This window comes from Cervus canadensis, chromosome X (assembly GCF_019320065.1).
Source record: "Cervus canadensis isolate Bull #8, Minnesota chromosome X, ASM1932006v1, whole genome shotgun sequence".
In the NCBI taxonomy this organism is placed as follows: Eukaryota; Metazoa; Chordata; class Mammalia; order Artiodactyla; family Cervidae; genus Cervus; species Cervus canadensis.
The window spans coordinates 28,333,701-28,352,771 of NC_057419.1; the positions used below are offsets into that span (position 1 = coordinate 28,333,701).

The following is a 19,071-nucleotide window of genomic DNA, read 5'->3' on the forward strand; positions in this document are numbered from 1 at the left end:
TCATTCAGCCTCTTAATTCTTTCATCTAGGTCTAAAAAGCAGTTTCTTCCTATTCTTTCCCTTTCTTTCCTAGAAATCCCTCATTCCTACTCACATTTGCCATTTTTCAGACATGGCCCAAGTTCCAACTTTCCCACAAGGCCATCTCCATCTGCATTAGCCTGCCTTATTCCCATTCTCAGACTCTCACATTGTTGCCTATTCATTCCTTCAAGTAATGTTTACTGCCTACCTACATCAGAGAATTAGGTCCAGGGATACCAAGGAAAATGAAACACATGTGAATTCTCACCCTCATGGAAATCACAGTCTGAGTGGAAAAAGAGACATCAGGTAAGTCCTCCTAAGAGAGATGAATGTCATGATACATGAGCCAGGGAGCTAATGCACTGATATGAGGACACATGACAATGTTTGCTTCCCTACATCTTTCATTTCTTTAATAACCTCTCCAGCATCCTGCACAGTACTAGACACACTGTAGGAATTTAAATGTTGATTGGACGAAGAAATATAAACAATATTTTTTTATTAATTACATCCTGTCTCTTTCACAATACCTACCATTTGACTCCCTAAGTTTCAACTTTTACCCTTTATTATTGCATGGTATAGAGAACAGATCGTGCCACTCAGGTGACCTAAGCTAGATCTCAGCACCCAAACCCAACTATACATTTACATCTGTTAACCAAAGTGTTGTGCAAATACAAAGACACTGGCATTTTTGGTCCATTCCTGAAACATCTTCACCTCTTTAAAATTCAGCAAAATTTCACCAAGTTCCTTTCCTTACATAACTTTAAAAAATTTAACTGCAATTCAATAGCCCAAATATAATCACTGTTGATAATTTCATGTAGATCTTTTCAGTTTTTTTTTTCCATGCACATATATCCATGTATTTTGCTTTCTAAAATTGGGGTCAAATGGCACACACATTCTTATAACCTAATTTTCATCTAATATACAATGAGTGTTCTCCCATATCACTGTAACTTCATTTACACAATGGTTTTTAATGGTCATATAATATGGATAGAGAGTAATTATTGAGCATTAACATTGCTTTTATTTTCAGTTGTCTATTTTCCATTGAATTGGGCTTCCCTTCAGCGGACAAAGCGAGGAGTAGGTAACAGAAAACAGAGGTATATTTCTTCCTCCTACCCCTCAGTTTAACCCAACAGGTAAACCAGTATTTATTTCTTCCCTAAAATTTGATTCCCCAGCTTATGGTAAACAGGCTATGCACCACTATTTTCTATCTATCATCATTCAAGCTCCTTCATTATCAAATGAGATGATGGCTATGAAGCACTTTATAAAGTACTTAAAGATACAGAATTAGAAGCATAAACACTTTTTTCTGAGTTAAAAAATAATGGCATGTTTACATAGCTAAAGATGTAAAAACTATAACCATATGATTGTTCTGTTGTTACCATGGTTAAGTTTGGAACAACCATATTTCCTAGGGTCCTGTTCCTTATGTGCTTTCAGGTTAGAGTAAGCCAAAAAACTTTACAAAACTAAAAAAAATAATAGCATGTTTAACATGTATTGCTAAAAATAAGAACTGTTCACAAAGCCAGTGTGTATAATATACTCCTATTTGAGAGAAAAGTATCTATTTCACATAGATATATTGGCAGGCTATAACAAAAAATTTGACAATGATTATTCCTGGGTTTAGAACATGTGGTGAGCTCTAATTTCTTTTTTGCTTTACTTACCTGTAGTTCCTCCCATAGCCACATTATTTGTATAAAGAGAAAGATTATTTTGAAGTATTATCTAAATATGATTTTGATGCTGTTATTTTTCTAATTTTATATTCCCTTCTCCAGGGGATCTTCCCGACTCAGGGATTGAACCCAGGTCTCCTGCACTGCAGGCAGATTCTTAACCATCTGAGCCACCAGGGAAGCCCAACTTTATAATTATATCATTTTTAATTTATGTGCTTATACTATGACATGTATCAAAAAGGGTGATTATTGTCAAATTCTAATCACTGATTAGATTAGTTTCTTAGAGCTTCCTTAACAAATTCCACAAAATGAGTGGCTTAAAAAAACAGAAATGCATTGTCTCATAGTTCTGGGAGCTAGAAGTCCAAAACCAAGGTGTCAGCAAGACCATGCTTCCTCTCTGCTGGTGTCAAAAGCAATCCTTGGCATTTCTTGATTTGCAGTTATATAACTCCAATCTCTGCTTCCATCAACAGACAGTAATCTTCCTGTGTGTCCTCACACTCTCTTCTTTAAAGACACCTGTCACACTGGATTAAGGACCCACCTACGCCAGTATGATCTCTAATTATATCTGCAACAACCTTATTTTCAAACAGGGTTACATTTTGAGGTACTGGGGATCAGGCCTCCAATATAACAATACTATTACTACTACTACTAAAGCCCATATTACTAATCAAGGGATTTTGTTTTTAATTTTTATTTTAAAAGCTACACATTTAAATAAATAAATTATTCCCTCAGTTTTTTATGTCTTGCTTTTCAAAAATTGATACAGGAAGTCACTTGACTAGGCCTACTCTTCTCAGAACACCATTCCAGGAGTGTTTCCACAACTGTATAATTCATCATCTCTACATGATACATTGGAAAATCATCATCTATACAGAATGAGTTTGAAAACAAAAAGTCCCATGTATGTGAACCATTTATCAATGCCCTGCCAGGAACAGATACAGCTCTTCTATCACTTGAAAGACTGAACATTTCATAATACAACGCCTTGTGAATTTGAAATAGATTAACAAAACATTTTTTCTTCTTTTACCAAGACTAAAATGTGTTGTTCAAGTCCATATGAAAGTATCACAAGAAATAAAACACATTTCTTCTTTTATTTTACACTGTACTCAGAAACAGTTTCTTGCAAAGAAAAAAATGGAGAACCATAACCCTTAAGTAATCAAGATGAGCTCTTGAAAAGCAAAAAAAAGCTACTGAAGTCTAAAAAGCAGTGGATCCACCACACTGTGAACAACTCCTAAGTGTATTTCAGCAATCTTTTGAAAAAGTACCTTTTCATGTACAGCTGCTGATGATCATTCTCTGAAAAAGTGAAACCTCTATTAAAAAGATACCTTTTGAAAAAGTATTAAAGGCCAGAATAAAAATTTTTGTAGTGTTGTTTCATAAAGTAACAAGTATCTTCCCCGCCCCCCCACCCCTAAAAAAATAAGTTTTTCTCACTAAGGGCTTCCCAGGTGGCGCTAGTGGTAAAGAACCTGCCTGCAAATGCAAGAGACACAAGGGACATGGGTTTGATCCCTGGGTTGAGAAAATCCCCTGGAGGAGGGCATGGCAACCCACTCCAGCATTCTTGACTAGAAAATCTCATGGACGAAGAAGCCTGGCGGGCTACAGTCATGGGGTCACAGAGTTGGACGCAACTGAGAACAAGCACATGATGGCCTTGGTGACGAGTAAGTGATAATGCCAAGTGGTTGAGACATTCAATCCTAGTTAGGTACAACTGGTAAGACTTCAGTTTGGATTATTCCAGTGAAAAATAAAATCACTAAGACAAGTAATTCTGCAATAATAACATATCAGTTAGCCATTGCCAATAACAATGGTACATACCAAACATCTACACAAATCTCCATGGCTTTCAACAATAAGCATTTATTTCTTGGTCGTGCATCTATGAGATAGTTGGGTTTTTACTGATAAAGACTGTGTTCAGTTGTGATTAGAAGGTATGAGTTAGGTCTACATCTGTTTCACACAGCTCTCCTCTGTCTTGGACAAGAAGCAATCCAAAGCCTATTCTTCTCATGGTGAAAGGCAAAACTAAATACATAAGCACATTTCAAATCTTTGTCTGTATCATATCCACTAACATCCCACCCACCTACACAAGTCACAAGGAGAAACCAAAGTCAGAGGAGAGGGAAGAAGTCTATTGTCTTCCATGAGGCCATGACAAAGAGATTGAAGGACAGAGACCAGTGATCCAATCCACCACAAACAGCATATGAACTTTATAGTACTAAACAAGATTATTCTTCTTGAAATATACAACGCAAATAAAAACCTATCCCTTGAAAGCATCTTGCCCACCAGGAAGCCACAAGGCCAAGGCAACCTATACCATTCTTATAGATTATTTTGTTTAGTGCTATGAGTGTTAAGCACCTCAATACAAATTATGATGGTATAGTTTGTTGTTGTTGTCTAGTTGCTAAGTCGTGTCCCACTCTTTGAGACCCCATGGATTGTAATTCACTAGGTTCCTCTGTCCATGGGATTTTCCAGGCAAGAATACTGAAATGGGTTGCCACTTCTATCTCCAGGGGATCTTCCCCACCCAGGGATTGAATCCATGTCTGTTGCATTGGCAGGCCAGTTCTTTACCACTGAGCCACCAGGGAAGAATGATGGTATAATTTAGCCTCTATTATTTTGCCTTGTACTTTTATTTACATGATTATAAATTCTGTTGTTCCAAAATGTACTTAATGATCTCTCTAAATTTGGCTGGCATACTCTTACTATTCATATTATCTATCACTATCCCTATTTAACTGTTAGAGAGTTCTTAATAATTGGTCTGCACAAAATTAAAGTTTTTACATTCATCAGTAATTATTATAGCATTTTAGTCTTACAATACCAAATACACATTTACATTTCAACTGATGATATTTAAACATTTCAATATATCTGCTATGGGTTGTATTGTGCCCCATGAAAGATGTTATGGTCCTAAATGTGAGCTTGTTTAGAAAAAGGGTCTTGACAGATGATCAAGTTAAGATAAGGTCATTAGAGTGGGCTATAACACAGTATAACTGGTTTCATTATAAAAAGGGGAACCTGGACACAGAGACAGGCACTTACAGAGGGCACAACATGAAAGCACAGGACAACTACCAGCTACAAACCAGGCACCGCCCGATGTCAGCAGTGTGAGGGGGGGGCACAGAACAGATTCTATCTCATAGCTCCCAGAAGGAATCATCCCTGCAGACACCCTGATTTCTGACTTCTCTGAGACAATACATTTCTGTTTATGCCGCCCAATGTGTTACACTGTTTTATGACAGCGCCAAGAAATGAATGTAATCCAATATAAGGAGAGTCTATATTCTAAATTAAACAGAATACTAGATATTACTAATAAATCCAAATGATGTACCTTTTTATCTTACTGATGTATTCATTTATTTAATGGCAATCTATATGATCACATGATCAGCACGCTTGGAGTGTCAGAAATTACACTGAAGTAAGTATTTCACTATTTGCACTTCTAAAGCTCAAAGACAAAGCCATTTTGGGATAAGCAGTGGAGCACAAGCTAAAAGCTGGTGCATCCTTATTTATCACTGTCTAATATGTCACACATCTCTACTTCTTTATTTTGTGTATGGTCTACTTCCCTACTCCTCCTGTTACAGTATAAGCACCATACAGGCAGAGTTTCTTATGCTTTGCTCACCCTGGTATTCCCAGTGCTAGAACAATGCCTGATATATAACAGGTATTTAATAATTATTTGTTCAAAAAATGAAATGAATCTCCAAGCAACAATCTAATAATACTCCTCTTTAATAATTCTATAGCTATTTTCTGTCATGTCTTCACTTCTGCCCTTGGATGACCAATGATATATACAAGCTTGGCTTAATTTTTATCCTTCTCAGAGGAAATAAGGAAACCCTAAAGCAAGAATATATGCTTATTTTCCAATTTCCCAAGTATAAACTGCAAAAGTAAATCCACCATAAGGAAACTCCCGAGAGAGTCAATTATTTCAATACTGCTCTCAGATTGCAATATTCCTTGGAAACAAATTCTTTCAGATGAACAGCAAGAACTGTAAGGTAGGTGGAAATGCATAGGCCTTGAAGTCAGACTAACCTTGGTTAGAAGCTCACTGCTACCATTAAAAAATCTCTCCAATTTCCTGGCTCCTCCCATGAAATGTAAAGAATAGTGCTTCCTTCATAGGGTGTGGTACCATTAAACTGGATGTATATGAAGATCCTAGCATTATGCCTGGTAAGGTGAAAGATTCAGGAACAAATTTAAGGAGTCATAGCATTATAGCCAGTTGAAGAGCAGCCAGTTCTGCCAAGACAAAACACATGCCATCAATAAGTTCCTTAGGGACTTCCCTGGTGGTGCAGTGGTTAAGAATACCTCCTGCCAGTACAGGGGACACAGGTTCAATCCCTGGTCTGGGAAGATTCCACGTGCTGTGGGGCAACTAAGCCTGTGCGTCACAACTACTGAGCCCACTTGCCCTTGTTGCTGCTGCAACAAGAGAAGCCACTGCAATGAGAAGCCGTCACACCGCAACTAGAGAGTAGTCCCCACTCGCCGCAACTAGAGAACAGCCTGCGCAGCAATGAAGACCCAGCAGAGCCAAAAATAAATAAATAAATATTTTTAAAAAAAATAAGTTTCTAAAAGTTTACTGTGTAATTTCTGGCTTTACTTAAAACTGGTATAAGCAAAATCACTGTGAGAGCTATTTGCCTCAAAGGTCAAAGGAGAGTTGTTGTTTTCCTCCAGTTTCTAGAGACTGTGTAGATTGCTCTGTGTTGAATGGTGGCATTAGCTGAAGCAGCATTTAGCAGTTCAGCACATGGTTGAGTAAAGCCTGGGGGAGAATTAGATGATAACATTTCAAGGGGAAACTGCCAATGGACAAAAATAGCAAGGAGGCAGGGTAGTCTAGGGTTTAGCAATAGAATTTTTAAAGAGGCAAAGCCACACAGCCCTATTCGTTTCAGTGAGTATGTTCCTGAGAGCCAGCTCTTTACCTCCAATCAGTTCTGTAACAGCTGAAGACTGTGGCCTTTAAAAGCTACAACAATTGCTGAGACACAAGCTGAACTAACATTTAATTCTGCATTTGCCGTTTCTCCCACTCAGACTGTAAGGCGCAAACCCTGTCTGCCACCAGAACCAAGGATTTCACAAAGCTACATATGTAGATCTAGTATTTCCCATCACAGAGGTTTCAGGGAGTAAAAACTCTGTAGACTACAGCTCACACTGTTACCATCTTAGAAATGAACGCTACAAACCAACAACAGCTTGGAAGATGATTATCCAATGTGAGGATGATCCTAGTCTTCCCACTGCTCATTTCTGGCACTTTAATAATTTTGCCAAGTCCTCACAGAGGTTATGCATTGGCCCCCAAACAGGAACTTCAAATAACACATTCTGCTATTTATTAGCAGTTCCAGTATGTGTCTTTAATACAGGTCATTCCTTGAGTTCTTATTCACTCCACTTATGAATAGAGACATGATTATTATCACCAAGAGTCAAAAGTGGTCATTTTACATTTGACTTCCCCTTGCCCTTTAGTTGTTGGATATGGTTTAGGACCAAGCATGTAAGCAGCTGAGCTAACACCTACAAGACATAATTATTACGTAGTTTAAGATTGATGGCCTCAGTATGCTTTCCCTCTAGCACTTCATTAGAAGAAATACTCTATCTAAAGCCTCTAGCACTGGCATGGCACATAATTGAACATTGGTTCACATTCACCCCCTCCCCAAATCAATCATCTAATCTCCCCAAACATTATTCTCCACATCTACCCTTTCATCAAATGTCATTATTGCTAAAACTGCTAAAAGAGCCTAATACCAGGGCCACTGCTTTCTCATCTCCAGTCCTTCAGACATTCACCTGGCTTATACACCATCTCTTGAGAGCAGGATCGCTGCTTCCTGAAGTACCACCATGCAATAGAATAAATTAATTTGCATTAAGGTAAAAATAGTAAAATCCTAGAAGCAGGCGGAGGGGTTGTTCATACCTCTCAGTGGCAGTTAACATGCCAGGTGGGCAAGAGTTTCTTTGAACAAGGAGAACAAGGAGAACTACAACGGACTTAATCAAATCCACTGAGGCTTGAAGAATTGTGTATAACAACGTCCTAGAAATTAAATATATATTTTCTTAGTAAATTCACCAATACTCTGTACTCAAAGAGACTGTAAATACAAAGTAGGACTTCTTATTTCTAGCCATGGTTTGCAAGTTTATTCAGATAAAACTACTTTTTGAAAACAGGTGGGGAAGGAGCTGGATAAATTTATTTTTAATCTTCTTAAATCATCATCAAATTGCTCAAAGACTAAATTCTGGGTGAAAGCCATTGTTGCCCAGAGTGCATTTCCCCATGTAAAACTACACATTTATTTCAGAGTGGACAGAAAACAGGGCCAGGGGCATCCAAACATGAGAAATCTTACAGGAGAGGCTCCACATACTAGGTTGTAAAAGAAAGAGTTACACACTCTGATCCAATATCAATCCCTGGTTCCCAAGACCAGTAGAGTAAAGAGAAGTCTTCCATGGCAGAGAAAAGAATAAGTAGGAAAATAATCCATGAGACATTTTGCCACAGACAAGTGCTCAAATGGATTTGCACCATTTGAGCAAAGAACTTGGTTTTATATCAGCCCTGATTGATAGTGTCTGAGCACCTGGCAGAATTAAAGCCAAGGTACCCCTGGAGGATGGCACACCATCCTAGGCTTCAAAGAATCTCACACATAATTTTGTGAGGTCAGAGACCCATTAGCAATCAGCGATGACATGGGACATAGGAGGCAATCAACACTAACTTAAAAAGCATAAAAAGAGATAGCAGAAACAGATATGCACAGACTTCAGATGCTGTAATTATCAGAAACAGATATTAAAACAGCAACATTCAAAGAAATAAAGAATGAACTTGAAAATATCTGCAAGGATTTACATGTGTTCCCCATGGCTGATTCATGTCAATGTACAGCAAAAACCACTACAATATTTTAAAGTAATTAACCTCCAACTAATAAAAATAAATGAAAAAATAAAATAAAATATCTGCAAGGAACAGGATGTTTAAAAGTGATAGAGTAGGTTAAAAAAGAACTTTTAAAAACAAAAAATATGATTCTGAAATTAAAAATTCAATGGATGTACTGGGTAGCAGATTAGACAGAAGAAAAAATGTGAACTGAAAGATATGCCAAAAAAGAGAGTGAAAGAGAGAATGAACAACAATTACAACCCACTCCAGTATTCTTGCCTGCAGAATCCCATGGACAGAGGAGCCTGATGGGCTACAGTCCATGGGGTCAGAAAGAGTTAGACACGACTGAGCGACTGAACTGAACTGGTAAGTCCCAGAAGAGATTAACTTCTATGGTTTTGAGGTGGGGGTGCAAAAGACGGGGAATGAGGGTAAAAGGCAGAGCAGCTATGAGGTATAAAGCACTGAGAACAGACATTCTTCTAGGTTTTTGTCTAAATTACTGTATGGAATTGTCACAATAACCCTACATATAGGAAGATATCATTCCCTATCAAGATAAAAGGAAGTTGAGAATCAGAGAGGTTAAGTGACTTGTCCACAATCACAAAGCTGGGAAGTGACACAGCCAACATTCAAATTCAGATGTATATGCCTTTACATCCTGCTTTTAACCTAGCCCTCAGGAATACGACCCCACCTGACCTCCTCCACATCTTTGTGCAATGGCTTATTAGGATCCACATCACTCACTAAGTCCTGTAACTTCTTGGTAAAAGCTTTAAGCTAACTGGGGGAAGATTTTTCAGCAAAGTATTAAGGGAACGAAACAACTCATTAGCTTATAATGAAAAGAAAAAGCTGTCAAATTGTTGGGTTTCATTTGTACTTTCCAAAGATTTCCATCTGCCTGGCCTGGTGGTATTGTTACAAGGCTACACTATCAAGACAGAAGTGACTGGCGGAAAGCAAAAGAAACAGCAGTTTAGGGAGAGGCCAACATGCAACTGCCAGGATCTCTTTTCTCTCCTGTCTCACCTTCCTTCCCTCCCCGCAACTCACATTCTAGCTGTGTGTGTGTGTGTTAGCTGCTTAGTCGTGCTGACTCTTTGCAACCCCATTGACTGTAGCCCACCAGGCCCTTCTGTCCATGGGATTCTCCAGACCAGAACACTGGAGTGGGTTGCCATTTCCTTCTCCAAAACGAACTATAGAAAGAAACAAAGTGAAGTCACTCAGTTGTGTCCGACGCTTTGCGACCCCATGGACAGGCTCCCCCATCCATGGAATTTTCCAGGCAAGAGTGCTAGAGTGGATTGCCATTTCCTTCTCCCACATTCTAGCCACATTTAACAATTTGCAATTTTCCAACCAGCACAAATCATAGCATGCCTCTGTTGCCTTTCTTCCCTTTTTGTTGCCAGAAAGCTCATGGCATCTGCTTTCTCATGCCTCTTCTAGTCCACTCAGGGAAAAGTAACCACTCATTCCTTGGCTTCTATCATACCTTGTGTACCCTTCTAGCTTTACAACACTTTAATGCACATATTCATAAATGTGCATATTTTTGACTCAATAAGTTACAAGCTCCCTGGAAGCAGAGAATGTGTGTTCATCTCTGTGTCACTAAATATTTGTATAAATATGTATAACTGTGATCTCTCTTTCACAAAGGAAATGTCATGCTGCATATATATATATATATATATATATATATATATATGCCATTAAAATGACCAAAAGATATGCTAACCTTATTTACAATAGCCAAGATATGAAAATAACCTAAGTGTCCATCAACAGATGAGTGGATAAAGAAAACGCAATATTATATATGAAAGTGTGAGTTGCTCCGTCATGTCTGACTCTCTGCGACCTCATGGACAGTAGCCTGCCAGGCTCCTCCATCCATACAATTCTCCAGCAAGAATACTGGAATAGGTTGCCATTTCCTTCTCCAGGGGATTGTCCTGACCCAAGGATCGAACCCAGGTCTCCCACATTGCAGGCAGACTCTTTATGGTCTGATCCACCAGGGAAGAACCCTAAAAAGATGGAAATCCTGCCATTTGAAACACCATGGATGAACCCAGAGGGCATTATGCTAAGTGAAATAAGCCAGACATAAAAAGACAAATACTGCAGGATCTCACTCCCATGTGAAATCTAAAAAGAAAGAGTCAAACTCATCGAAACAGAGTAGAACAGTGGTTGCCAGGGACTGGGCTGTGTACAGACTTTCAGTTACAAGATGAATAAGTTCTGGAAATCTAGTATACAGCATGGTGACTACAGTTAATAATACTGTATGCGACACCTGAAATTTGTTAAGAGAGTAGATCTTAGGCATTCTCACCAAAAAAAAAAAGGTAACTATGTGAGGTGACGGCAGGGTTAATTAACTTGATTGTATAATCATTTCACAACATACACACATATCAAATCATCACATTGTACCCTTTAAGTATATACAATTTTATTTGTCAATTAAACCTCAATAAAGCTGGGGAGAAAAAAGACATGCTAACAATGGCCATCTTTGGGTGGTAGAATTATGAGCTATTTTTTCTTTATTTTTAAAATTTCTGTAATTAAGAACTTGTTCATCAAAGATATAATTAAAACAGTAAAAAGGCAAGCTACAAAATGGGAGAAAATATTTTTGCAACACACATAAAAGGAACTCTCACAAATCAATGAGGAAAAGAAAAACAAACCAATAGTAAAATGGGCTTAAACTTTTAAAAAGAAGAACTAAAATGGCCAAAGAATGCATTTGTATGTGTATACATTTTTACATGTACACATACATACATTCTTTAATATGTATAGATGAAAATATGATTAAAGTCATTAGTAATTCAAGAAAATGCAAATTACAGCCATCATAACATATCACATGAGTTCAGCAAAAAACATTAAGCCCTATAATACCAAGTGTTTCAAGGATGTTCAGTAACAAAAACTCTTGCACACTGCTGGTATCGGTATAACCTGGTTCGACTGCATTGGAAAATAGTTTGATGTTATCTAGTGACATGGAAAAATGTGTGCTCCTTTACATCAAAATATATACAGAAGAATAAACATTATTCATAATTTCTCCAAACTGTAAATAACTGTCCATCAAGAGTAAAATGGATAAATAAATTGTGGTATAGTCATACAATGGAATGTTACACAGCAGTGAAAAGCCACAAATCAGAGCTACATACAAGAACATGAATGAATCTAACACAACGTTGAGTAGTAAAAGTAAGACACAGAAAAATGCATACAGTATGATTTCATCAAAATAAAGTTCCAAACTGGGTAAAACTATATTGTTCAGGAGTAGCATACACAGATGATCAAAACCACAAAGGAAATCAAGAAAGTCACTCCCCTGAAAAAGCAGTGTGACAGTTACATCTGATGGAGGGAGGTACTAGTGGGAATGGATGTTTGAGGGGTTTCTAGGATGTTTCAAATGTTTTCTTTGTGAAGGTGGTGATTAACATGGCTGTTCAGTTCAGTTCAGTCACTCAGTCATGTCCGACTCTTTGCGACCCCATAAATCACAGCACGCCAGGCCTCCCTGTCCATCACAAACTCCTGGAGTCCACCCAAACCCATGTCCATCGAGTTGGTGAGGCCATCCAGCCATCTCATCCTCTGTCGTCCCCTTCTCCTCCTGCACCCAATCCCTCCCAGCATCAGGGTCTTTTCCAATGAGTCAACTCTTCACATGAGGTGGCCAAAGTATTGGAGTGTCAGCTTCAGCATCAGTCCTTCCAATGAACACCCACAACTGATCTCCTTTAGGATGGACTGGTTGGATCTCCTTGCAGTCCAAGGGACTCTCAAGAGTCTTCTCCAACACCACAGTTCAAAAGCATCAATTCTTTGGCTGTTAGCTTTATTTAAAAAGCATGAAAAGTAGAAAAGGATAGATTGTACATAACTTCTTTAAAATGCATTTTAAATAAAACTACAAAAGTTCCTGCATGCATGTATGCTAAGTTGCTTCAGTTGTGTCTGACTCTTTGTGACCCCATGGACTGTAGCCCTCCAGGCTACTCTATCCATGATTCTCCAGGCAAGAATACTGGAGTGGGTTGCCATTCCCTTCTCCAGGGGATCCTCCTGACCCAGGGATCGAACACACATCTCCTGCATTGCTGGCGGATTCTTTACCACTGAGCCACCTGGAAAGCCCATTCATTTCCCAGGGCTGCTCTAATAAATGACACAAACTTGGTCACTTAAAATAACAGAAATCTGCTCACTCATATTTCAGGAGGCCAGAAGTCTGAAATTAGCACCATGATGCTAAAATCATGGTATCAGCAGGACCACACTGTCCCCTACCCTGTCCCCCAGGGACTCTAGGAGAGAGTCAGTCCCTTGCATCTTTCAAGTTCTGGTGGTTGTCAGCATTCCTTCGCTTATGGCTTCATAACTCCAGTCTCTGAGTCTGTATGTGTCAAATCTCCCTCTACCTCTCTCATCTAAGGACACTTGTGAAGCAAGTAGGGACCACCTAGATAATCCAGAATTATCTCCCATCCTAAAATGGGAGATAATCACATCTGCAAAGACTCTTTTTCCAAATAAGGTAATATTTATAAGTTCCAGGGATTAAGACCTGATATCTTTGTAGTGGGCTGAATGGCAGCCCCAAAGTCCAAATGTAAAATTCTATCCCACTCCTGATGACACCATTTTGTTGCTCATTCTGCCAAAAACAACTTAGCCAGTTTTCTTATGCTTGGTCCACAACTCATCAAAACTGTGCCCATGAACCATCTTCTGTGAATTTTGTTGTTGTTGTTGTTTATAAATATGTTTGTTCCATGAATTCTTAATGAGCAGCCTCCAAATATTCTTGATGGTGTATCTCTATTGGAAAAATAGGCATGCTCCTCTAAGATATGATGCTCATTTATAAATTATGAGTGCCAATGTATCAGTGTATTATATTATCATACATAGAAAAACAAAAATTTGAAAGATATAGGGAAAATAAATGTAAGTAGAACTACTACCATCTCCTTCCAACAACCAAATGAATCATCCTGTCAGTTCTCTGGGTTACTCATCCCACTACTCAGAACACTCTTATTGTGCATCCTTGCTCCCCAAAACTCCAAGGAGGCCTTTAAGGACTGCTGCTTAAGATGGGAAAGATGAATGAGTACTGGGCCTCCCACTCTAACTTCATCCACTCAGTCAGCCCGGATCTCTGATACACTGGGGGTTTTTGCTCATGACTTCAATAGGAAGATTATCCTCCACCAAAAAAAATTGCAAAAAAAAAAATAATAATAGGTCTGAAACCCACTTCTCTGGAGCACTTTCTTTTGGTGTGAGTCTCTGGGCGGCCTTCCATGCAGGTGGCACATGACATCACTCGGCCCCAGCTGTTCCTTATTAACTCAGCCTCTCAGCGAAAGATACAGCCTTTTTACAACTTGACATTTTTTAAGGAGACAGCCCATTCTGCGAATCAACCAAACACATTAAATGCAGTTAAGACTGCCGCATTCCACAAATACAAATTTGACAAGGAAACCTTATGTCTTCACAGGCTCCTCTGAAATATGGATTGATGTGAAGTTCTGAAGGACACCAGGCTTGGCAGCAAAGCATCCCTGTTTTATCACCCTAAAGGAAATGCCTGCCAAGCCAACTGCACCTCCAGTGGGTCAAAGCTCAAAAACCCCGAAGCCTATAACCCTCACTGAGGCCTCGACACCATCTCCAACATGAGCTGACTTTGTAAATGTGTTCTTTGCCTGCTCATAATGCCTAATTAGGCCCTGACCATGAGGCTAAGAGGTGGCAAAGAAAAGCCAGGACGCCTGCAGGCTGCCACTTGAGTTCACAGCAAAATGACAGGCAGTGAGCGTGATCCAAGTAGAAGAATCTGACAGTCACACTTCAGTCTTTCAGCCGCATTTTTTTTTAACATGGGGAGGTTGTAGCATCAATAGTGTCATCCTCTAATAGAAAGGACAACTACATATAATGCATAATTGCCAGTCTAAATGACTTGTTATTTTGACTGCCTATTTTAAAATGTCTGTAATTGCCTCCAATGAGACTTAGAATAAATGATAAGTCAGCACAGGCAATCACTGGTGGAATCATAGCATGGCTTTGGAAAACTTAGTGCAAATTATTTTGTCATGTGTCAATTACCACCAATCTCTGATTATGATCACAGGGCGTTTGTCCTGCTTTACTGGGTGTTTCTTCCAACTGCGTCCCACTTAAGCAACAGAAGGAGTATCATACGCAGGTGTGTAAAATACAAGGCAGTCTATTTTCAAGGGCAATGAGCAGAAGCTGCCTGAGCCTGATAAATTAGTTTTACAGAATTTTAGCTCGTGCCAAATCCTGCTCCTTTCTGTAAAACAAAAGTAAAGCAGAAGCACACCTCGCCGGGAATTATTGCCATCTCTCCAAATGAACTTTTTCCCCCCTCGTATGCTTGTTTGCCAAGACTTAAAATAACAAATCACTTTTTTATAACAAAATTGTCTCCCTGGAATAATAGGCTTCAGTGTGAGTACTGATAGAGCAATAGCTCCTCTAAATGACAGCAAAGGCTTGCAGCAGGGATGTGAGGCACATCTATTTCAGGGCTTCCCATTAAAGAGAAAAGTGGTTCGGTAAGAAATGAAGTCATTTCCTGACTCATTGGGATGCCATGTTTAAACCACAGTTTTTTGCCTGAGGATACAGAGGTTAGAAAAACGTGACTGAGCCTAAAAATTAATCATCCCTTGAACATTCAGGAAAGCAACTCGTTAAGGTCCTTCACACACCACTAAAACATATAAGATAGGGAAAGAGGCTTAGGGAGAGCCTTCTCCCATTCTTACCACAGGAAAAAGAAGGTTCTCCTGCCTACATACTTGAGGGCTCAATCACTAAGTTGTCCAACTCCTTGCTACTCCATGGACTGTAGCCCGCCAGGCTCCTCTGTCTATGGGATTTCCCAGGCAAGGATATCAGAGTGGGTTGTCATTGGCAGGTGGATTCTTTACCACTGAGCCACATGGGAAGCCCCTCTCCCTCCTATACACTTCGTTAAAGCCAGATCCTGAAATAATTTAAGTATGATTACATTTTTAAGTAGAAACATCAATATTTAGGCATTAAAAACATCAGGAAATAGGGGAGAAGATGGATTCAAAGTCTGTTAATTTTGCATATTTCTAAAATAAGTGAGTCAAACTACTCCAAAAATCCATTTTTGAAGGATGATATACAACAATTAAGGATTCCAAGAATTTATTTTACTAGAAAAAATTTTAATGCTCAGTTTCACTAGTAATCAAAGACAAATTCTATAATTTTAAAATAATAGTGAGATATCATTTTCAACTCTCAAACAGTTGATGAAATAAAGGAGGGGTGGATATTACTCAGAGCAGATGAGGGACTGCAGATTGGCTCAATTTTCTGAAAGATGGTTGGGCAAGACTTATTAAAACCCTTTAAATGTTCACACTCCTTAACCCAGTAATTCCGCTTCTAGGAAACTTTTTTTTTCTTTTACTTTGAGATATAATTTAAGGTGTACAACGGGTTGATTTTAAACACTATTGCAAAATGATTACCAAAATGATGGAGGTGTTAGTGTTAGTTAACACCTCCAGCAGGTCACACAATTACCATTTCCTCTCTGTAGTGAGAACATTTAAAATCTACTTCCTTGGCAACTTTCAATTATATAATAGAGTATTGTGAACTATAATCATCACGCTGAACATTAGCTTCCCAAAACTTATTCAGCTTACAACTGGAAGCTTGTACCCTTTGACCAGCACCTGTCCATTTCTTCCACCCCTCAGCTCCTCATAACCAGGGTAGAATATTCCATCAGTTTGCTTTTTTAGATTCCACAAATAAGTTATATCACACACACAGTATCTGTCTTTCTCTGACTTATTTCACTTAGCATAATACACTCAAGATCCACCCATCTTGTTGCAAATGGCAGGACTTCCTTCTTTCTCATGGCTGAGTAGTATTGGTGTGTGTGTGTGACATCTTCACTCATTCATCTAGGAGTTTACCTTAAAGCAATAATATGATATTTGGACAAAGATACACTCACAAAACTATCCTTATAGCATTGTTTAGAGTGGAAAACTCAAATGTGACTTTAAAAACCAGCAATAAGAGAATAATTATATTATTATAGAACACTAATATGATGCAGTAGTATACAATCAACTTGAACTATATTTAGGGATTATCTTTAACGAGTCATACCAATGAAAAAAGCAGTGTGGAGAACTATACATAGAGGAAGAAAAAACATGCAAAGGATTTCTTAATTGGGTATCACTCTGGAGACTGGACTAGAAAGATCTTCTCCATTTTTAATACACCAGGACATTACTGATGCCATATTGGTGTCGTCACACACAGCGAAACTTTGAAATCCTGGTGATGTTTCTTGATGAACTTGAATCAATAAGTATCTGCATAAATTTCTCAAAGAACAATAGAGTTGAGCTGTCTACTGGTTGACCCTGCCTCCTGGGCTCTGGAAGCTCATAGTCAATAAGAAGAGGGCAGTGTTGGAAGAAGCCAGTCTGAAGACTGGCCAACAGACTATAGTACATAAAGTATGTATATACCCTTTTGGAAATACTTTTACAGTATCCCAGTATTGCCATAGATGCCAAAACCTCACTTAATGGATGTTTGGTGAGTCTTGGCTGAATTCTTATGAAATATTAAATATTTAATGGACATGGGAGGAGGGATATCAGAGAAAGATATATAGGAATCAGAGACCAAATCTGGAAAAAGAAGCAAACTGAGTGAAAAAGATCTAGGAAATGTAGTAGAAAAGAAAGAACAGGAAAAAAACCATAAAATAATGAATTATGACTTCCTCAAAACTATCCAATTAGAGCAAATTATTTTACTGTTTTTTATCTAGGGTGAAACAGATCACCAGCCCAGGCTGGATGCATGAGACAAGTGCTCGGGCCTGGTGCACTGGGAAGACCCAGAGGGATCGGGTGGAGAGGGAGGTGGAAGGGGGGATCGGGATGGGGAATACATGTAAATCCATGGCTGATTCATGTCAGTGTATGACAAAAACCACTACAATATTGTAAAGTAATTAGCCTCCAACCAATAAAAATAAATGAAAAAAAATTAAGGATAGAATTTTTTAAAAATTTGCTTTTTGCACTCAAGCTCCCTCAACATCCAGAACAACAATTTCATGGACCTGTACATGCCACAGAAATTCTCCTCCAGGAACCCCATCATCAGCACCAAGGACCATGCACCTATCCAGATGAATGTAACTGAGGTTGACAAAGTGACAGTCAGGTTCAATGGCCATTGAGTACTATTCTATCTGCTGGGCCATTCACAGCATGGGTGAGTCAGAAGATCCATTCTCCAACTGGCAAAGGCCAAAGCCATCATCTCAAAGAACTTCTGACTGGAAAGGATCACAGATGTGGAATATTTGTAATAAATAAATAGTGAACTCTCCTCAAATTAAGTTAATATATCAAAATATAACTCTAGAAAGTTGTATTCCCTAACAGTGACTAAAATGTATAGGAGATTGGTTCAAGATGGCAGAGTAGCAGGATGTGTGCTCATCTCCTCCTGCAAGAACACCAAAATTACAACTAGCTACTGAACAACCATTGACAGAAGGATGCTGGAACACACCAAAAAAAAAGATATCCCATGTCCAAATACAAAGGCAAAGCCACAAAGAGACACTGGAGGGGCACAAACACAATAAAATCAAATCCCATAACTGCTGAGTGGGCGACCCACAAACTGGATAGCAATAATACCAAAGAAGCTCTCCTACTTTGTGAAGGTTCTGAGCCCCTCATCAGATTTTCCAGCCTAGGGATCTGGCAAAGGGACTGGGACTCCCCAGGAAATCTGATTTTAAGCCAGCAGGATTTGATTATAGGACTTCCACAGGACTGGGGAAACAGACTCCACTATTGGAGGGCACAAAGAAAATGTGATTGCTTTCCATATATATATGGCTTTCCATGTATCAGACACTGGTAAATGAGGACAATACACATAGTGAGATATTTACATTAATTCATTTAATCCATATCATTGCTTCATAGGATAGGTATTTCTGTTGTTCTCTTTTATAGAAGAAGAAATAGTGAGGCCCCAAGAGGTTAAATAACTTCTATAAGCACTCACAGCTCTTAGGTAGAAGGTAGAGATTCAGTCCCAGGGGTTCTAGCTCCAGGT

The 19,071-nt window shown here is 38.8% G+C and overlaps 1 pseudogene; it reads left to right on the forward strand.

Annotated features, from left to right (window-relative positions):
* Window positions 1-217: 217 nt before the first annotated feature.
* Window positions 218-18,274, forward strand: LOC122435492 (annotated as a pseudogene).
* Window positions 18,275-19,071: the final 797 nt, after the last annotated feature.